At 45.1% G+C, this 20,928-nt stretch overlaps 1 protein-coding gene across 2 annotated transcripts in view; it reads left to right on the top strand.

Annotated features, from left to right (window-relative positions):
• MSN (moesin) overlaps window positions 1–20,928 on the top strand; it is a 67,698-nt gene that overhangs the window by 904 nt on the left and 45,866 nt on the right. The gene's annotated exons all lie outside the window — the stretch shown is intronic.

The raw sequence follows: 20,928 nt of genomic DNA, 5'->3' as shown, positions 1-20,928 counted from the left end.
GGGGTGGGGGGGGGGTGGGGGAGAAGAAGACTGGTTTCTTCCTCTTCTCCACTCGCCAAACCCCTGCCTTTCCCATTACTTACTGGCTCTCTATTTCCTCCTATTCACTCCGTACTATTCTGTGAGGTGTGGACTCTCCAGTGGGGCCACACCTTTCTAGGGTGGTGGTAGCTTCTAAGGATCTGGTCTCCACCCTACTGGCTGTTTTGAGAAGAGAAGAAGCCTCCTGGGAGTGGGGCCTAGGGGGGGCCGGATGCCCAGGAGGGAGGGGGGAGGGGTGTGCCTGAATAATGAGCCCTGCTTGCTTTTGTGCAAGTCATGCCAAATGGCTGCTGAGGCTCTTCCCTTGCTCAGGAAAGCTGGGTGACCACCCTGGCTTGAGTCCCTTAGGCCAGGCAACTTGTTGCACTGGATTAGGCTATGCAGTTATCCCAGACCCCTCTCCCTAGGACTGCCTGAGCCTTGTAGAGCTGAGATAGTGACTAGTAGCCTTGAGAAGGACTGAGGGTCCCTGAAAGAGAGGAGTGGGGGGCCCAGTTCTTTTGGTGTGTGCTGAGCTTTAGTTGCCACATTGCTGTGTTCCAGCCTTACTGCGAAGTCATTGTTGCCTTTCCAGAACCTGTCCTTCAAAAACACCAAGTTTTCAACAAGTGTGTACTTCTACCATCTCTCTCTTTTCAGCTGCTAATGGTTTTATGACATGGGGCTTTTCCACACACCCCCCTCTACCGCCCCACATACACACAAAGTGAGACAGAATGGTTTTGAAAAGGGGGGAGGGCAGTCTCTGCTATCACAGAGGATTATAAAAATCCTTCCAGGAGCCTCTCTTTGGCTTTATCTCTCTGTGGTTGACTCTTTGACTCCTCTTCAGATGTGGCTTTGCCTAAATAGGTGGGTGGATCTCTGGGAATAGACTGTGCCCCACAACCGCTTTTCTTTAGTGACATGTCTCCTGTTCAATCCTGAGATATCTCTCATTTACGTGCAACTTAATGGGCCTGGAAATTATTTCAAAGTTATCTAAACCATCCTATCTCAGTCAAAAGTGGCAAAGAAGACAGCATGGTGATCTTTTTCCTGCTGTGGAGAGATTGGAGTATGAGCTGTTTGAGGTCAGGCCTAGGGTACTGAAAGTACTTGAATACTGAAAGTAGTTTTATACAGATTGAAACTTGAATCGTGTTGGAAGGAGAGGGCTGAATTTTGATAGACTGGCAGATTTGGAGAATTTCCTATGCTGTTTGGCTCAAGGAATTGTGGTGCTCCAAGGACAATGGTGCTTCAAGGACAAAGGACGACCCTGCCTGAAAAAGTCTCAGCGTTACACCCCCTACCTGACTCTTAATCTCCCTCCCCACCATGTTGCGATGGTTACGAAATTCCTGAGCCCACCTGGGCAATGGGACCTGTCCCAAGTAAGGAATGGTCAACTTTTAGGAGAAACAACTATATCATGCCTGTTAAGACCATAGAATCTTAACCTGAAAGGGATCTCAGACACTATCTAGTATCTCTCTCTCTCTCAACTAATGAGGATATTTAGGCCTAACAGGAAAGGACTTACCACCTAAGGGCACATGGTGACAGAACCAAGATCGGGGTCTGTGCTTTTTGATGCTCATTCCATTGACCCTCTATTCTAACTCAGTGAAGGATTTTTGAAGTTGAGCCCCCTCTCTTGCGCAAAGCAAATTGGCCCCTATTCTCAGGACTTCTGGTCCTCAGATAAAAGGAAGTGGATGATTTGGGCAAAGTAACCAAGGTTGGCATTTGTGTGGTCTCCTGGTGAGAGTTTGAGGTGTCACAAAGTGCCTCATGTTACTTTTCTCATTCCTTATCCCAATGCTGAGGCATCCAGGGGCACACTCTAGTTCACTGCATACCAGCTAGTAACTTTAATGAAGAGAAAAAATTCCTTATTCTCTATTCCTTCTAAACTAGTGTGCTTTAAGCTATTTCTGGAGTATGACAGATAGGGAAGGTAGTGGAAAAATCAAATCCATTCATTCATATGAACGATATCTACAGTCTGTCTAGGGTTAGTTTCACTTTTACAGCCAATTTTCTCCCTTAGTCACCCAGCTACCTTTAAATCTGTTAAAACATGCCCCTCTACACGCCCATCCCCCCAACCAGTTCTTGGATTCTGTGCTTCTACTTGCCAGTTTCCTGAGTCTGCTTTAGTAGCCAGAATGAAGAAGTTTATTAACTACTGTCTATACTTTGTGATGATGATAAGACAGTTGTAAAACAAAAAAAAAAGTTTTTTTTCCCCTCCCTACCCTCTTTAGCTTTTTTAGATCACAAAGTCTTTGGGACTCTTGGATTCCCTAAAACGTGATGGTTTTGAATTTTCAAGGTGTTCTTGAGTTTTTGGTTTACTAGAGTCGAAAAGGCTCTTCACAATTGTCAAGTCCAATTGTTCTCATTGTATAGATGGCGAAACTGAGACCCACAGATAGGAGGGACTGACCTAGAATGATGCAGCAAATCAGTAGTGAAGCTAGGATTTGAATCTGGGACTTAGTTAGAGGATCAGTCTTCGTAAAACCTCTTCAGTTTGCTGAGTTTTTAGCTCTAGCTCAACAGGTCAGGGGAAAGGTGATCAAATGGTCATTGATGGGACCATCCATGTGAGCAGATGTAAGGAGTCCAGCTCCTTGAAGTATCTGAAGGCTTCTGGGTCTGCATTCAGCTAAACTTTAACAGGGGCTGTGTGGACTGTTTATTCTCCTGCCATTCCTAGCATTACTTGAGCCACTCGAGTGGCACTAAAGTGGTACTTGCTGAATAGGAGGCAGAATATCAGTCTCTTAACCCTTCCCTGCCTGTAGACTTCAGGGGTGGACAAAGGATCAGGAATGGAGGTTATGTGAGAGAGACTACTCTTTGGATCCTGCATTTGTCCACTTCTTCGGTTCTCCAGTTCACTTGGCCCTCTGTGAAAGTTTAGATGATAGAGCAGGAACCATCTTGGGGATTTCCTTTAGGCTTCTCCTTGAATAGCTCTCCGGGAAGAGAGGGGCTAGTGTGGCAAGAGAGCCTTTGTGGGACCCTCGAAGGTACCAACTAATCTATACTCTATATAAGACTTGGAGAAGGGAAGGTTGCTCTATGAGTGGGTGACAGAGATGGTATTGATCACAAGTCTGCTAACTCTTCATTATTATCTAGCTGCCTGTAACAATAGCTTGTTTTAAGGGTGTTCTTTTTTTAAAACTTTTAAAAAAATTTTCTTTAGTTTTGGCTGTGTTGGGTCTTCGTTGCTGCATGCAGGCTTTCTCTAGTTATGGCGAGCGGGGGCTATTCTTCGTTGCCGTGTGCAGGCTTCTTATTGTGGGGTCTTCTCTTGTTACAGAGCACAGGCTCTAGGCTCATGGGCTTTAGTAGTTGTGGTGCGTGGGCCCAGTAGTTGTGGCTCACGGGCTCTAGAGTGCAGGCTCAGTAGTTGTGGCCCATGGGCTTAGTTGCTCCGCGGCATGTGGGATCTTCCCGGACCAGGGATGGAAGCCGTGCCCCCTACATTGGCAGGCGGACTACCAACCACTGTGCCACCAGGGAAGCCCTTGAGGGTATTCTTCTTACTTTTCTCTTCCTTCCTTCTCTCAGGAGATTGCTTTACTGAATGGTGGAGCTGGAAGGGACATTTAGAGGTCATCTGGTCTATTTCTCTGACTCCAATTCCAATTCTGTCTAGAGGGATGAGATGAGTTGACAGCTACATTTATTCTGAAATCTTTTCTAAGTGTTACTTGGCAACAGGATATCTAGGTCCCTTTGTAGTTTCCTGGGAATCCCCATCACTGGAATTTCAAAACTCAAGGTCCCCAGAAGGGAGAATATCTGTCTACCAACACTACTAGGATTGGGTCTTTCACGGCTAGTGTTGCTGAAAATTGGCATCATTACAGGTTGGGAACAGTCTGTTTCTGATCTTTCAAAGATAGAACTGAGTTTATCATGTATATCTTTCCTAACTCATGATATTTTCTCCCTGCTACCTCACTCTACTCTTCTTCCCCCGAAGAAAAAACAGTACAAAGGTGATCTCTTTTGGGGAAGTCTGTTGGTCAAGTGAAGGAGGTGGTCTTGTCGTGACTGACTGGTTTTGCTGTTCATTCCTCCTCCTATTTTTTTTTTAAAGGAAGACTATTTTTTTTTGCTGTACGCGGGCCTCTCACTGCTGCGGCCTCTCCCGCTGCGGAACACAGGCTCTGGATGCGCAGGCTCAGCCGCTCCACGGCATGTGGGACCCTCTCGGACCAGGGCACGAACCCTTGTCCCCCGCATCGGCAGGCAGACTCCCAACCACTGCGCCACCAGGGAAGCCCCCCTCCTCCTATTTAATGCTTGATAGAGCTGAAAAACTTTTCAATTTCAGGTTCTGATTTGTGGTGTAGGAGCAGTCACTTGGAGGGTTAGCTCAGGACTCCATTGATTTGGTAGGTGGGTGTTGGGAAACGGCAGGTAACACTGACCTGATAATTTTTCTTCTTCTCTTTCCATGTAAGAAGAACATCTTCCCTGTCCTCAGTAAAGTGATCTAAATGAAGTGGGCCTTTAGGCAAGGTCTTTCTTCAGGCCCTCAGTCTCTCCAGCTTGTCATGAGAGAACTGTACTAGTAATAGATACATTCTAGGGACCCTTCCAGTACTGATGTTCTTGAAAGCCTTGATGGTACAACCTCAAGCCTCCCATTGGTACGTCTATTCCTTCAGACATCCTTTCCTTAACATTTGAGTGCCTTCTTTGTACCAGGCAGTGTGCTAGGCTATGCTGAGAATACAAAGTTCAACAGCACTTGCTAAAATGTATCCTCTTGTCTCCCTACACCTCTGGAGTGCTGTTTCTTCCTGGGTACTGGGTTCAGAATAGAGAGTTTCTAGCTTGGGAATTGGTTTTTCTCATTAGTAGCTCTGACACGAACACTGGCATGAGTGTTCTTGGCCGTTTCCTCTTGGGGCTACGGACTATGGCCTATGTCTGTGGGCTATGTCTGAGGAACAAGAAGGAAACCAACTGAGACTATATTGTGAAGGCTGTGGGTTGACTGAAGAGCCTCAGACAAACACTCAGAAAACCTCCTGGGTTTCCCCCCATTTCTTCTCCTTGCCTGTCGCTGAGAGGCCAGGAAGCTACTGAGTTATATTTCAAGTTTACTTTTAACCTGTGTGGTAGTTAGATATACTGGTAGACAGTGAGGAGCTGGTGGGTATAAACCGACCTCCTAAGGTATCTATCACCAATGAGCTGAAGGCTGGCTGTTGTGGGGTGCAGCATTTCAAATGCATCTGTATTTACAATGACCAAGAGCTTCCTTAGCCTTAAGCTTCCCTTTTAGCTGATTGTTCTGAGTGGTCTGGGTTTCTCACAGGAGTGTTGAATCACAGAGCAAAGGAGCTGGCCTTAAACTTCGTAGTTTAAGTTTAGTTTATATTTTAGATGGGGATACCAAAGCCCAAGAAACAGAAGTAATTTGAATGAACTGGTAATAAGGCTATGACTAAAATCCAACTTGCTTGGTCCCAGATTAGGGGAGGAATTTTGAATGTCTGCCTTTTAAATGGCACTTGATGCAGTGTGCTCAGTGTTTTCGCCCTTTGCGCTGTGGGTGACTTGACCATAGTGTTAAAATGGTCCTGGGAAGAGCAGTGGTTCTGAGTATGTAGAGCTCATCTCAAAGGTTACTTTGTATGGAGATAATTGAGATGGTTCAGGCTCTGACCTTGCTTTTGGGATTCTTTGTAGCACTTCCCAGGAAGGTAAGTGTTTTGCTTTGGCTGTAAAGTGTGGTGGAAAGTAGATATGTGCACTGAAGGGAGGTAAGGAGAGGAGACTAGCTATGTTTTCCTGCTTGAGGCTAGACTTCACAGCTTTAAGAGTCTTTATTTAAATATATATATGTATATATTTTTATTTATTTATTGGCTGTGTCGGCTCTTAGTTGCGGCATGCGGGATCTTCTGTTGCAGCACATGAGCTCTTCGTTGCAGAGTGTGGGCTTCTCTCTAGTTGTGGCACACAGGCTCCAGAGTGCGCGGGCTCAGTAGTTGCGGTGTGCGGGCTTAGTTGCCCTGCAACATGTTGCATCTTAATTCCCCGACCAGGGATCAAATACACGTTCCCTGCATTGGAAGGCGGATTTGTAACCACTGGACCACCAGGGATTTTTTTTATTTATATATATATTTATATATATATATAAAATTGGCTGCGTCGGGTCTTAGTTGCAGCACGCAGGATCTTTTCATTGTGGCATGCATGCTCGCTCTTCGTTGTGGCGTGCAGGCTTCTCTCTAGTTGTGGCACACAGGCTCCAGAGTGCGCGGGCTCAGTAGTTGCGGTGTGCGGGCTTAGTTGCCCTGCAACATGTTGCATCTTAATTCCCCGACCAGGGATCAAATACACGTTCCCTGCATTGGAAGGCGGATTTGTAACCACTGGACCACCAGGGACGTCCCAGTAAGAGTCTTTATTGAGTAGAGTTATTTCTTTCCCATATTCATACCTGGAAAGGTTAGCCAGCTTGTTCAGGATCACATGAAGTTGGTAACAGGTTTTTTTTTTATGATAGCTGTGATTATCCTTACCAATTAATTAATTAATTAATTTATGGCTGTGTTGGGTCTTTGTTGCTGCGCGCGGGCTTTCTCTAGTTGCGGCGAGCGGGGACTACTCTTCATTGCGGTGCGCGGGCTTCTCATTGTGGTAGCTTCTCTTGTTGCGGAGCACGGGCTCTAGGCACATGGGCTTCGTTAGTTGTGGCATGCGTGCTCAGTAGTTGTGGCTCATGGGCTCTAGAGTGCAGGCTCAGTAGTTGTGGTGCACGGGCTTAGTTGCTCCACGGCATGTGCGATCTTCCCGGACCAGGGCTCGAACCCGTGTGCCCTGCATTGGCAGGTGGATTCTTAACCACTGCACCACCAGGGAAGTCCCTCGGTAACAGTTTTGAAAGGAGAACTTGGCTTTCCTGATTCCCAAGTTAGTGATCTCTCACTGGACTTGCCTGACTTGGAAGGATGATTCTTTTCATCCATGGGACACAGACGTCCAGAGAATTGGCTCTGTGGTGATTACATTAACAATATGGCCACAGTGGAGTTCCCCTAAATAGCTTCTGCTGTAGCAAGTTTCAGTCAGCGGGTGACTCACTTCTTCTGGGGCCTGAAAATGACTTTTTTCTCTTCCTGCCTGCCCCTCACCCAAGTTCCCCACTTTCTCTTTGCCATTTAAAATTTTGAGCTCTGACCTCTTTGTATTCTGACTCAGTGCTCCAGCTTGTCTTGTTCCTTGAGCTAGGTGAATATTATGGTACTTTCTTCCACTTTGGCGACACTATTTTCTGCTTTGCAACCATTTGAATACAGACTGGAGTGTCCTGGCCTCAACCCTCACTACTCACCTTTAGGTTTTGTAGGCCAAGGCTGATGAAGGTAGCTAGCCAAAAAAAGGACTTTTTAGGCCTTTATAGAAAGGGAACATAGAGTACTGGTGAAAAGCACGAACTCTAGAACCAGACTGCTTGGATTCAAATCCCAGCTCTGTGACCAACTAGTTTTGTAGCCTTGGGCAAGTTACTTAACTTATGTGCTTCATTTTCCTCAACTGTAAAGTGAAGATAATGGTAGTACCTATCTCGTAGGGTTGTTGTAAGGATTAAACAGGGCAATTCCTATAAAGTGCTTAGAACTGTGCCTAGCATCTATCTAATCAGTGCTATGCAAATGTTAGTTATTATTATTTATGGAACTACTATGTGCCCAACCCTGTGCTAGGTAGGATGGTAAGAATGAAGGCAGGCAGCTGCATTCTCACTGTTATTTGAGTGGTTACTAGGTACTATTTACTATAAGGGATACAAATAAATGAAAGGAGGATACAATTGCTGCCTTCATAGATCTCCTATTTAACTGGAGATTTAGGGCTAACTCACTTAAAAACAGTTTGACAAAAGTGTGTACATGACATTTTCTATAGATTTTGAGAAGGAGGGAGTTTATTGGGGCATGAACAGGGCCTTAGAGGATGTGTACACTTGGGGGCAGTGGCTTTTCTGGGTGGGACAGTGGTGTAGTTTTGGTATGTGGGTGTAAACCAAGTGGCCCTATGCCAGTGTTCTCTTGAAAATGAGTTTGTCTGAAATGAAGGAAGGCTTGATGTGCTGATTGTTTGAAGGGATTGTGGATTGTACAAGCCACAGAGTACATGTCAGCATAGACCAAGTTGCTTTTTATAGGGTCAGTTGGAGCCAACAGTCCTGTCTCAACTGGCAAACCCCTTCTGAAGGGGTCTGTTGGGGGAGACTCTACCTTGGGTTTTCCAGAATCCGGTGAATTAACTAAAACAAATTTTGTTGTCTTTGTTGCCCAAGTGGGTATGTGAGCAGCTCCTTCCTTCATGTTTCCATGTGAGCTAAACCAAGGAATAGAGCTTAGTGATTACTCTCTTTAGGTCAGCAGCCTAAAACCAGCTTTTAGTTCTCTCAGTGGCTTTGCTATGACATAGGTATTTGAGAAAGGATGTAAATGAGGGGAGGATTTCTTCGTGTGTGATTGTGATAGGTTGAAGAGTGTGGAATTTTCTGGCCAGGACCCAGCTGGAGCATCTGGGCCTTAAACTTGAAGAAAGAACTTTTGGGTAACTTTCAAAGCACAGCTCTTCAGCTGTGCCTGATGACAGAACCAGATTTGATGCTCCTTTCAGTGGGTTTGTTGTGGCATAAGGTAAGTGTTGAGTTAGCTCCTAGGCCACTGGTATGGTGACCTACCACTGTGTTTGCTTAGTAGTAATGCTTTGCCAGGTAACTCCTGTGATAGGTGACTTCAAAGGTTGAAGTTTCTTCCTGTCCCTGGGGACCGTTCTATGTGGGAATTTGGTAGATATTTTGTGTGGGCAGGGTATCAATCCGGGTCTAATGAGAGAAAAGTTGAGATGTGGGCATTTGGTCATACGTAACAAAGTATAATCCTGAGAAATCCTTTCCTGGATATTTATTTGGCAGATAGGAGGGGGAATAAGGCATACCTATCGGGCTTGGTCAGCATTTCCTTCCCTATCTTTAGTCCTGGCCTCCCTTAAATACCTGGGAAAGGTCAAGGCTCGTTTTTCTCCACTGAAGTATATTTAGATAAGGTTCCTGATCTTACTGTTTTGGTCTAATCTGCCCCTCACCCCTCCCACACCCCTGTCCTTTTTCAGAAATCTCAGCCTGAAGGTTAGATGAAGTATACCAAGAGTATTCCTATATACCTGTTGTATACCTGTTGTAATCTTTAACTGGGGTTGACTAAACTGTGGTATGCAGTTGGAGGGTGGGGGTCAAGGTAATAGCCAATTTGGTTGTCTTTAGTTAAGGTGTACAAATCTTTGCTATCTTCAAGGGTTTTAAGTGAGCCAAACGTCTCTCCAATTATCCTTGCAGATATTCCTGGGAGATTGACTAACCCATAGAAGTTCCCTTGTTGAGAGCAAAAGTAACTTAACATTTTATGTTTGAATTTTTCTTTTCTCTAACTTGAAAATACCAACAATATCAGAAATATATAACTGGAGTAGAGCCCTTTTCCTCAGGTTCCTTACTCTTCTTGGCACCTGGGCCTTGGCCAATCTAGCATATGCTTGGTGAGGACATCTGCCACTTTGCTTCAGCGTTATACTACACCCCTCTGCTGGTACTTGGAGAGGTGCTCCAGCAGGACCTGAAGAGGGCCTGGGGAAAATTTAGCCTTAGTTGCCTTTCTTTCTACCATAGCCTGGGCATTTTCCTAAGGTTGGGAGTTTGCCGCCTGGCCTTAGGCCAGTTGCCAGAGGAAACCAATGACTAAAGGCTTCCTCCCTGCGACGTCAGCTTCTGGAACCTTTCCTGATGATTCCTTACCAGTCAAGTATGCCTTATTTGGCTATATTTTCCCCCCTCAAATGCCTTTGCCACCTCAACTAGTGCCTTGTTCTTCTTTGGTACAGGGAACACCTTCCTCATGTTTACATAGTGCCATCTGCAAACTTTTATTTTCTCCTTCTTTGGGTTTTGTTTGGAGCAGGAGGTGAGGCTCTTTGTTGGGGCCAGGGTGGGGGCCAGTGAGAAAGGAGAGAGGAAGATGAGAGAGCTTTGGAATGACTGTGATTTCTCCACCCTGCTTTCTTATCTCTCATTGCCCTCCTTACTCTGCCTGGTCACCTCCGTCTAGCTTCTTACTTAGATCTCTGATAGCCTAAGAGTAGTCTTGCTCAGCCTGGAAAGGCTCAGAGTGTGGGGGTGGGGTGGGGCGCGGTTGGGCTCTCAGCATCTGAAATTACTCCTTTGGAGTAAGTAAAGCCTTCCAGTTGCTGAGTTCTTTAAGTGTGCCTTTCGTTTGCCTAGGCTTCTCAATTGACTTTCCTGAGCCGGCTGCTTCCAGCGTCCCTCTGCCTCTTATCTCCAGTACTGAGCTGTCTAGCCCTAGCTTAGAAGAGCTTAGCTTTTGACACAGCTTGGAGCACTTGTCTGGAATTTTTTTTTAAATGCTTTTGAGTAGAAATGGTACAACAAAAAGAATAACAGACCGAATCAGGATATTTGGTTTTTAGTCTCTGCCTGTGTGACCTTGGGCAGGTCACTTTTATGGGCCTTAGTTTTCATATCTGTAAAATGAGAACATTGGCTTTTTCTGACATTCTGATTATTTGTGCCTAGTCTTTAAGAAGATAGTAAGAGGTTCTTGGAAAGAGTGTAACAGAACAGAGAACAGTGACTATTTGGAGAAGTTGCTCTTTCCTCTTTAGAATGGTATTGGGAGTGTCATTTCCCCCCCCAGCTATCAAAGTGTAAGTAGCCCTCTCTATTTCAGTGAGTTCTCCTTAGGCATGTTAGATCCACCTACCACAGAGCTTGCCATGGGTATCCTGGCTTGGAGAGACAACTGTTAACTGAGTGCCTTGGGGGTGGGGCCTTTGAGTTCAGCCTGCAGAGTAAAGTTGCTGGCTATTTTGGGTCATTGGTGACTCCAGGAAGAATAGAAGACCCTTGAATTGGTCATTGTTCCAGTAGGGAAGGAGAAGACCAAGAAACAAACCAAAACTGAAATGCAAATGAGATTTGACTTCCTCTACTCCCTTCCCCCACAACATCCCTCTCCTTAGGGTTATGAAATTGCTTTTGGCTGAGTCTTACATTGCTAAGCTCCCCTTCCCCTTCTTCTGTCAGAGTCACTGGTGCCTTTGTTGCCCTTGGATCAGGAGAGCTAGGTGATGTGGTCTTGGGTGGAGCGAAGGGGAGAAATTTCTAGTGAGGGAGATTGCCATAGGCCTAGTGTTCAGCCTTCAACTTATCCTGCATTTTGTGAATATGGCTTCCTGTGGTGTTAGACCTGTAGATGAAAGGGGAGGGATTTCTGAATTTCCCATGAGGGAGTGATAGGCTGATGAGGCATAAGCTAGTTCCTGGAGATGGTGTGCCCTTGGCTGGATCTGTTTTCACCCTTCTTCTTCCTCCTCACCGACATTTTGTACAAGGATCCCCGGCTGTATATCAACCACCTAGGAGTTGGCCATGAACGTGATCTTCACCTGCCCTGAGCCTCCTGGAGTGAGGGCAAGATAGAAGTCTTCTTGGCGTCTGTCTTCTTTCCTTTGGGAATAAGTTCTTAGGGAAGTTTAATCAGAGAAGACTTAGTTGGGTAAAGCTGGACAATGCTTTTGGGTGGAAGATTCTTCTCCAGCATTGAGCTGGAACGGCCTCTGGACCATGCAGGAACTTGCTGCTTGGAGTAGCCACCTTGCTGGCAGCCTTTCCTTCCTAGGGGCCTCACATGTGTTGTTAAGGATTCCAGTCACAGTTGGTAGATTAGAAATGCTGTTGGTGAGGGAGAGTAGGGAAACCGGTAGAGGAGAGAGAAGGGGAGAAGGAAAGAGGAGTCAAATAGAAGAAGAGTGGTTATTTTTATACTTCTCCTTTTTATAAAACCCAACATGGCATATGACAGAGTTTAGAAAATAGAGGGAGACATCTTCCATAAGTCCACCATTTTAACATAGCAGTTATTGTTTATGTGTATTTCTCATCACATCTCATATATGTACCTTAGTTTTCCATGGTATAATCGTATTGTACATAAAAAAATCTTACTTCTTTATCCCTATTTAACATATCACTAAAAACTTAGGTAAATGCTATTTAGTTTTTAAAAATGAACATTTTAATGCCTTTACAAAATTCCGTCCAATGACTATGTCATAATTTACTAACCATTCCCCTTTTGCCGGTCATTTAGATTACTCCCAGCATTTGCCAGTATTTATAACACTGCAGTGAATGTGAACAAGAGAAAATCTAAACCCCTTAGCATGGTATATATGGAGAGCCCTTTGATACCAGGCTCCATCCTAGCTCTCTCTCCAGACTCAGGTCCCACTTGGCCCCACATGTACGCTATGCTGTAGCTTTGTGGGATTAAGTTTCCCCAAGTAAGCCATACCTCTTATGTCTTTCAGCTTTAGCATATGTTTCTTCTTTCAACTTGAAATGTCAAGTGTCTCTTCCTCCCCTCCCCTCACTCCATGACACCTCCACTGGATACTTTCTTTAGTACTCCCAGGTAGTATTAGTTGTACTATCTTCTGTGTGCCCACTGTACCTTGTAAGAATTTCTGTTATGATACTTACCATGTGGTATTGAAGCCACCTGGGCTCCCATGCTTTCCCCTTTAGTAAACTTGTGGATTTGAAAGTTTCTAACTCCTCCTGCTTCAAGAAGGGGCTGTTGTGGAGATGGTTAGGGATGGGCAGGCCTTTGAAGAGTGCATAGTCAGTGACAGACATGGAGAAGGGGAAGCAGCAGTAATGTATGCAAGGGATCCAACAGTGTTGGATGAGCACCTGGTAGGACATACTAGGTACTGATAATAGAGAAAATACACGTTGGAGAAGGGAAGATGCATTAGCATCTATAGGGTGGAGAGCCCTGAGAGAGAGTCTTGCTGGCCTTGACACACCAGAATAGACTTCTCAAACCATTCCAGATCTCGATTTCCCATCTGTAAAATGGAAAGGGTAATAGCACCCTACTTCTTAGGGTTATGGTGAAGATTCGGGCACTAATGCACCTGGAAGTGCTCTGTGAGGTGTGGGGCACAGGGGAGGGAGGGTAGGTCCATGACACCCCATAATTTTTGTTCCAGTTGGCCTTTTAAAGTTCTGCTCTATGTGTGTTGCTCATCAAGCTTCTGAGCCCATAACGTCAGATGCTAGAGTTTCCCCGAGCAAGCATTCCCATAGGTGTGCCACAACCTGATGCTTTTAGTGGGAGGTATGCAGGGAAGTCCCTATCTCCCCACTTACCTGGGCAGCATGGCTCCAACTGGCCCCAGTACAGCCCTACTAAAAAATGGCCACAAGTGGTCGGGGAGGGAGGTACCACCTTCTCTTCAGCTCTTTAGCAACAAATGAGTGGTACTAGAGTAGAGGGTTTCCTAATGTCTCTTCAGCTGGAGGTGGAAGTATTTATAGAAGCTTCAGTGAAACTGGGCACCTTTCAGGCCTTCTGGCCTCAAACCAGCCATGTACTGTTAGAAGGACAGGACTCTGTGTCTGTCACTGACTACATGCTCTTCAAAGGCCTGCCCATCCCACCTGTCTTGGGCAAATAGCTCATGGGGAACATTCAGGGTCTTTGGATAGAGATTCTCCTCCATCTAGTGTGACTTTTATTTTCTCCACATACTACCCATGGCTTCTTGCTGCTGTCCTGGCCATTTGAAAACCCCGAATCCACCCCAGAATTTTATGTTTTATAAAAGAAGCAAATTACCTGAATCTATGGAAGATCTTTGTCAACTATAAAACACAACAAGGTGAAGAGACTTGCTCAAGGTCATGTAGAGAGTCTGGGGCAGAAGCCAAGACTCTCAGGAGTGTGTTGTTTTCATTCTATCAGCTTAGCCCACTGAGGATGTAAGCTTCTTGAGAACAGGGACAGTTTCCCATTTTATCCCCAGTACCTAGCACAGTGCTTGACATAGAGGAGGTGCTCGACAAATATTTGTTGAATAAATACATTAATAGCTACTATTGTCAAGTTGGAATTGTCTTGCACAGACTCCTTTGGCTAGGTCTACTAGAAAGCCAAACAACAATTTCAGGGACCCACTGGAAATTACCTAATGTGGACCCAGCTGGGCCCTGGCAGAGTGGAGCTAAGTAGTGCCAAGAAATGGGGAGGAGTTTTCCCTCTTGTGCGCCTTGAAGAACCTGTTTACCTGTGTGTGAGTGACCAGCTTGTTCATAGCTAATTTCCATTCCCTTTTCCCATGTCTTCACACAATGCAGTAGTGTTCACAGCAAGGGAGAATATTCAAATCAAAGTTTTTAGTGGATTTTAACAGGTAGCCGTGCAAGCATTTCTATCTGCGTTTGTGAAGCAACCCAGAGTTTGGCCCTAGAGTACAAAGTTGAAGCATTACCCAGCTTTTAAAATTTACTTTTTTTGTATGTGTGCTGCTCATTGTGGCATGGCCAGCATTGCAGGACTGCATTGTGTAATCTAATCCTGAGAGGTTTGTACTCCCAAGGTTTAAGGATTGAGTTGGCTCCTCTGCTTAGAGATGGGTAGGGCCAGAGAAGGACAGCAGGGAAATGCTGTAGATCATCATGTTGGGGCACCCAGCAGCTGTGTTCTGCTGTTGCTGCTGTTGTCACCACCACTGCCACCACCATCACCCAGGCTGCCTTAGGTCCCAGACTGCATATCTTTGCAGAATTCGGCCTGTTTTAGTCAAGGTAGGCTAATCTGGGGAGCAATAGGAGGTATTCTTCCTCCCACACATTCCCTTGAGAGAGGGGTGTGGCCAGCATTTGGGAGGTATAGGTTTAGGCTTACTAGATAGGGTTGGGTGGCCTAAAATAGCAAGAGCCTCTGAAGGTTATCTGGTCTTTAAAGGACTTTTTCCATCTGTTCTTATAGTGCTGAGCTAGACACCGTACGAAGAATAGAAACAAACATAGTCTGTGCTTTTTGGTAGGGCAGACTTAAATAAAACCAGACTTTATTTATTTTACAATTTTTGATTTGTGTTTTTTCATTGTGAAACTAATACGTATTTGCTGTGAGAAATAAAACAACACTGAAAAATACAAAATCCCCTGTTTTCTGCCCTGACTCTATTCTCCAGAGAGAACCAACATTTATGTGACCTAGTTAGTTATATGAACTTAGACTCCTTTTTAAATGCATTTATACACATATAACTTTAAATACACACATAATATAAATCCATACTGTTCTGCAACTTGTTTTTTTAAACTTACTATGTGGTGGCCATCTTTTCATATCAAATCAGATTTTAACATCTATATGGGCTCATTAATAATCAAATTATCAAGTGGGTGGAACACTTAAAAGCACTTAAAAGTGTTTCACAAATGAAAAGGGCTCATATTCTTCATTGAATGGAAAATAAAGAGAACATTGTAAGGGCTTGCCTGCCTGAGAGAGAAGGCTTTCTGGAGAAGGAGGGAGTTGTGGACCCTTCTGTTGGGATGAAGGACAGGATGATGAAAGCTGTTCCCCTTTTCAAGCTCAGTAGGCCCCACATTTAGAGATTGCTGTGATTTCACCCATGCCTAAGTGATCTGAGTGGAGTGATTTGTGGTAGGGTAAACCACTTTTCTGTGCTTAACGTGGCCCTCTCCCTCTTCTGTGGTTTTGCCAGTTTGGGATAGTTTGATTCCAAACAGTACCTGACTGAGAACCCTGTTCCTCAGAAGACCTCTGGCTGCTATAGCTATCTGAGGTTGAGGAAAGAAGCTGTGTTTTTTGTTGGTGTGCACATGCCTTTCCAGTCTTCCCCAGAGAAGAGCAGTGAAGCTGGATTAGAATCCCCTCACCCCATACTTACCAGGGATCTTGTCCAAGTGGCAGAAAAGTGGAATTCTGCAGAGTGCTCAGCTATAGCTGAGGCATCCTGTTGAAGAGCTGAGAAAGATAGTGTTTTTTGAAATACAAATAAATACAGTTGACCCTTGAACAATAGGGAGGTCATAGGCTCCCCACCACCACCGTGTTCTGCCAGTCGAAATGGCATATAACTTTACAGTTGGCCTTCCATATCCCTGGTTCGACATCCGCATATTCAACCAACCAACCACAGATTCAGCCAACTGCAGATTGTGTGGTACTGTGGTATGTTTTTATTGAAAAATACTCGCTTATAAGTGGACCAGCACAGTTGAAAGCCATGTTGTTCAAGGGTCAGCTGTACACAGTATATTAAAAAAAATCTAGCCCAGTGGCCACTCCTACTCTTAGAAGCTTGTTAGATTGAGGGTACTGATCGAAGCCAGGACAGGCAAGGAGAAGCAGGATTACCAGAAATGCAGGCTCTCTTCTGCTCACTCATGGCATGCCCCACCCTTCTCTTGTCTTCTTAGTTCCCAGACTTTCACGGTGGGTGGAGCAGAGCTTATGCTTGCCCAGCCTTTAATCCTAGAGCCTCTGCCGCCAGAGGTTGACCTTGATTAGGCCAGGCCTACTACAGGCCACTGCAGGCATTATTCTTTCCCCTTTAGACAAACAGGAAGCTGCCTGCAAATTGAGTGATTGGAGCTTTCTGAATCCTTGTGGGGCAGGGAGAGCAAGGTTCTGAGGTCAGACTCTAAAAAGGGCAAGGGAATGACATTTTAAAGAATTCCTTGCACTACTTGAGAAGGCTTGGATCCAAAGTATCTTCAGGAATTTATTGTAGGTCAGGCTTGTAGGAAGATATGTGTTTCAACACATATTAGCTGTGTGACCTTTTGGAAGTTCCTTAACCTCCCATTCTTCATCGGTAAAGTGGGGATGATAATCCTCAGTGCTGGTGGGAAACTTGGATAAGAATACATTAAAAAGCCCTCGAATGTTAGTTCTATAGAAAATCAAGCATATAGGATTCAGGTGCTCAGAGAAGTGTAAATCATATTTTCTCACCCTCTGTTGACAAAAGCAGTAAAATGTGTTCAGTGGTTGAAAGGCTTTCACCTCACCATTAAGAATGGTTATGATCCTTAAAAGGGTAAGCCTCAGTTATCAGGAAAAGTTCACTTCTGTGGAACAGATCATTTATAGACCATTTGGGACGAATGATGCATTGAAATATAATTGGCTCTCAACTATCCATAACAAAACATTCTTCTCCTAGCTATGTGTGGACTGCCTGTCTTAAGCCATATGAGCCCAGGGAATGCAAACTCCCTTGGCTCTTCTGATAGTCCAAACAAGACATAGTTAGTTACATAAATATTTCCAAAAAAAAACTCGAAGTGAAGTGGTTAGATTGCTACTGCTGAGTTATCCACAGGGTATTATTCTTACATTGATGTGGATAACTGACCTTAACCAAAAGAATAATGGTGAACTTTGGCTTCTGGAGCAAGGAAAATGATGGGCTTCTACTTCGCAGATCATTTATGCCCTCTGTGACCATCCCTCCAGCCTATGAACTCAGGCAGGTGTGACAAATTTATAAGACTGGGATTGGGAGAGAGGCAACCATTCAAAGGATGGAGCTAGGAAAGACCATGTGTGAGATTGCCCTATATGGACTGTTATTCCAGGGAGGATTGGAACAGTTCTCAATCCCGCCCCCCCCTGCTGGGATCTAGCCTTTGTCAGAAAGAGACAAGACTGAAGAAATCTTGAAAGAACTACTAGAGACCTCTCTGGGCAAGTTCCGCTGGAACCTCTAGCTGTTGAGCAGCCCAGAAAAGGGAATTTTTTGGTTAGGAATCTGGGAGGGAGTTATAAGTTTAGAGGGTAGCTGCCTGCTGTCCAAGTAGTTCCCTGTTTAAAATGGCCCTGTCAGATGTGAATTGAAGGAATCCCTTTATAGGTTGGCTGGCATTGCCCAGCAATTATTTTTCAGTGTTCCTAGCTGTACTCACCCATGTCTGGACCAAAAAAAACGTCCCCAACACAAATACTGATAATCTTTACATTTGTGATATGCATTGTAGTTGTCAAAACCCTTTTTACCACTATTATTATTATGTCATTTGATATTCATTAACTCTCTCCAGTTGGCAGGTTTGTAATGAGGTGGATAGACCTAGAGTCTGTCATACAGAGTGAAGTAAGTCAGAAAGAGAGAGACAAATACCATATGCTAACACATATATATGGAATTTAAGGTTAGGAATTATTACCCCCGCTTTTTCATATGGGGAAACTGAGGCTCAGAGAGGTTAAGTGACTGCAGAAATCACTCAGCTAATGGATAAGGAGCACAAGAGTTCAGTGGGAAACATTAGACTTTGGTTTTAGACTTTGCATGGGGTAGGGGGTGTAGAAAGGGGAGATGAGTGTTGTTTCATAAAGGCCTGGACTTAAGCTCTAGTCATGATTAGGCCAGAGTTTTGAGACTAGAAAAGAAGTTTCAGCTTTAAACATCAGGTCCTTCCCCTGTTCTAATAGTTGCTCAACATCCCTTTAGTCTCTCCTAAAAGATCATGAGTGAAGAATAAAGTTTAGAGAGAATTGTAGTAGTTGGGATCTGTGTGTGGATGTCCACCTGCCATGTTTGTGTTCTGCTTGCTTGGGGCCTGGCCTGACACTTGTTTTGTATCTGGCTTCGTATGTTACCCTTCTTGCTAATGTCAGACCACTGCCTTCAAGGCTAGTTGAGCTTTCCACCTGGTTGGGCCAATAACTTACTTGGCTTTACCTTGCTCTTAGACACATAGATGTTGCTTGTTAGGAAGTGAGAATTGTTTGGGGATTGCTTCAGCCTAGCTAATGTAGAGTCTTGTTTGGACCTTGGTTGGAGCGTTAGTGGAAGAGGTACTGGGGAATTGTGGAAAGAGCACTCTTCTGAAGTTGGAGAGCTGGAGTTTAGTCTGAGCTCTGCTGCTAGCTTCCCAGGGCAGTCTTGACCAGGCCCTTGCCCCTTTTGGGACCACAGTCTGTTCTACGAGGAGTTGGTTTGGCTAATCTCTGAGCGCCATTCCTGCTCCTCAAGTCTGTGATTTATTCAGAGATGTTACATTCCCTCAACAATGGAGGCTGGTCTGCCCCACCTTGGGTTAGGGGGATTGTGGCACACATCTCAGAAATGTTCTCATTCTGTGGGATACTGGGCCAAAAGGCAACTCTGCCAGCTCTGAGAGGTTGGGAGTGATCAGCTACACCTGGCCTTAGAGGAGAACCCTTCATAGAAAGGCCTTGGAAATGTTATGCAGCATAATTGGGTAGACGGTTGGGCAGGCAAGGGTGGCAAGAGTCAGACCTGGCCTGATCTGGGTAAGGAAGGAAGAGGTGCTCTGGAAAGGTAGTACTTGGGCAGCCCCCCAGAAACAGGCAATAGAATGGCATCATGAGGTGTAGACAGTTTAGTGTAGTCTCTGGCCAGATAGTTCCTGGTCACAAGTAGTTGGTAAGCCCTCAGGAATGTGACACTGTCACTAAGCAGTGTGTCACTAGAGCAGTCAAAGGCTGTGGAAGCAGGAGGAACAGCTCTCCCTTGTCACCATTCCCATTGTGTAGAGTGTGAGGTCCTTAAAGTTGGGCCATGGAGACCAGATGTGGCAATGGAGAAACCCAGTTTGTAATGGCAGATAAGCCTGGTCTTTTAGAAGAAGGAAAGATCATAATGCTTGCTTAATGTCAAAGCATGTGAGGTTGAATTTACTAGTGCTGATGCATTTGAATTCTTTTATTGTGGATTTGAAGCAAGGTTGGGAAAAGGGGGAAATTTGAACTCATGACCCTAGTGGCCCTAAGGGCTAGAATGAAGGTGGAGTTTAACTGTTAGGGCTGCCCTTCTTATAGTAGGGTGTTGAGTTCTGCATGGGAACAGCCTTCTGATCCATTGGGGAAGTCCAGCTTGCCTATACAGTTAGTTGGTCTTGGCCAGCTTGTGGAAGCATGTTGTAGACTCTGATTCATGTTTTGGCTTAGGGCTTTGGGCCTCAGTATTTTTTAAGAGCTCCCGTAGGATATTCTAATTTTGGGCCAGGGTTGATAACTACATCCCTAACTGAAGCCTCTCCATGTTACATCTGAGAAAACTGAGCCTAAGAAACGGAGGCCTATGCCCATGCCAACACAGCATGAATATAGCTAAGCTGAGCTGAGATTTTGTCTAGGGCTATTTCCACTCCATTTGTAGCTGGAAGTAAAGGTGACCCAAACAGCTCAATTGAGCATCCTCTAAACTTGGTTATTGGGCCTGGATGAGATGGGAGTTATGCGCCACTCCCCACTTCAAGTACTAGAGGAAGGGGTGAGGTTCACAGAAACTAACTGGACCCCAGGGAGGTAAGCAGCTCTCTTTAGAGCTCAAGTTCACTGGCTAGGCATCTGCATACCAGTGGTGGTGGGAGAGAAAGGATAGGACAGGATGGAAAGTGAGTAATGCTGTGGACACCAAGGCATTTAGTTAGTGGAAACATTACAGGGAGTTGGTGAGTAAGAGCCCAAGGACCTGGTGGCTTCATTCCTCAGTTCCATATAGAAATGCTGGGCTGGGACCCTGCCTTGTGTCCAAGGCAAGGTGCTTTGGAACTGAAGACTGCTGATTCTCCACTTCCTGCTTCAGCTGGATGGCCTTTACATCTGGCTAGGTCCCAGCCCTTGCTGCTCCTGTACTTTCAGAGTACCCCAAACTCTCTTGTAAGCCCTGGCACCATATCACAGTGTGGTCTTCTATTATTTCCCACTGTTTTGTATGTGGCACCCCAATTAGAGAATAAATTCCTTTTATGATTGGAAAGAGGGCTTTGCTCCCAGTCTTCCCAGGAGCACAAGAAGGTGCTTAGTGTGGAGAACCAGGCAGTGCTAAGAGGGTATCCTGGTTTCTTTTCTCCTCCCAGCCTCCAAAGGAACTTTTTATTTGAAGAGAAAGGTGACTGGGAGCTTCAGGGTGGATATAGCACACACTGCATTCTTTGGGATCCAATAATTACATCTTTTCACTACT

This window comes from Neophocaena asiaeorientalis, unplaced genomic scaffold (assembly GCF_003031525.2).
Source record: "Neophocaena asiaeorientalis asiaeorientalis breed wild unplaced genomic scaffold, Neophocaena_asiaeorientalis_V1.1 scaffold439, whole genome shotgun sequence".
Lineage (NCBI taxonomy): Eukaryota > Metazoa > Chordata > Mammalia > Artiodactyla > Phocoenidae > Neophocaena > Neophocaena asiaeorientalis.
This window is presented reverse-complemented; position numbering and strand designations above follow the sequence as displayed.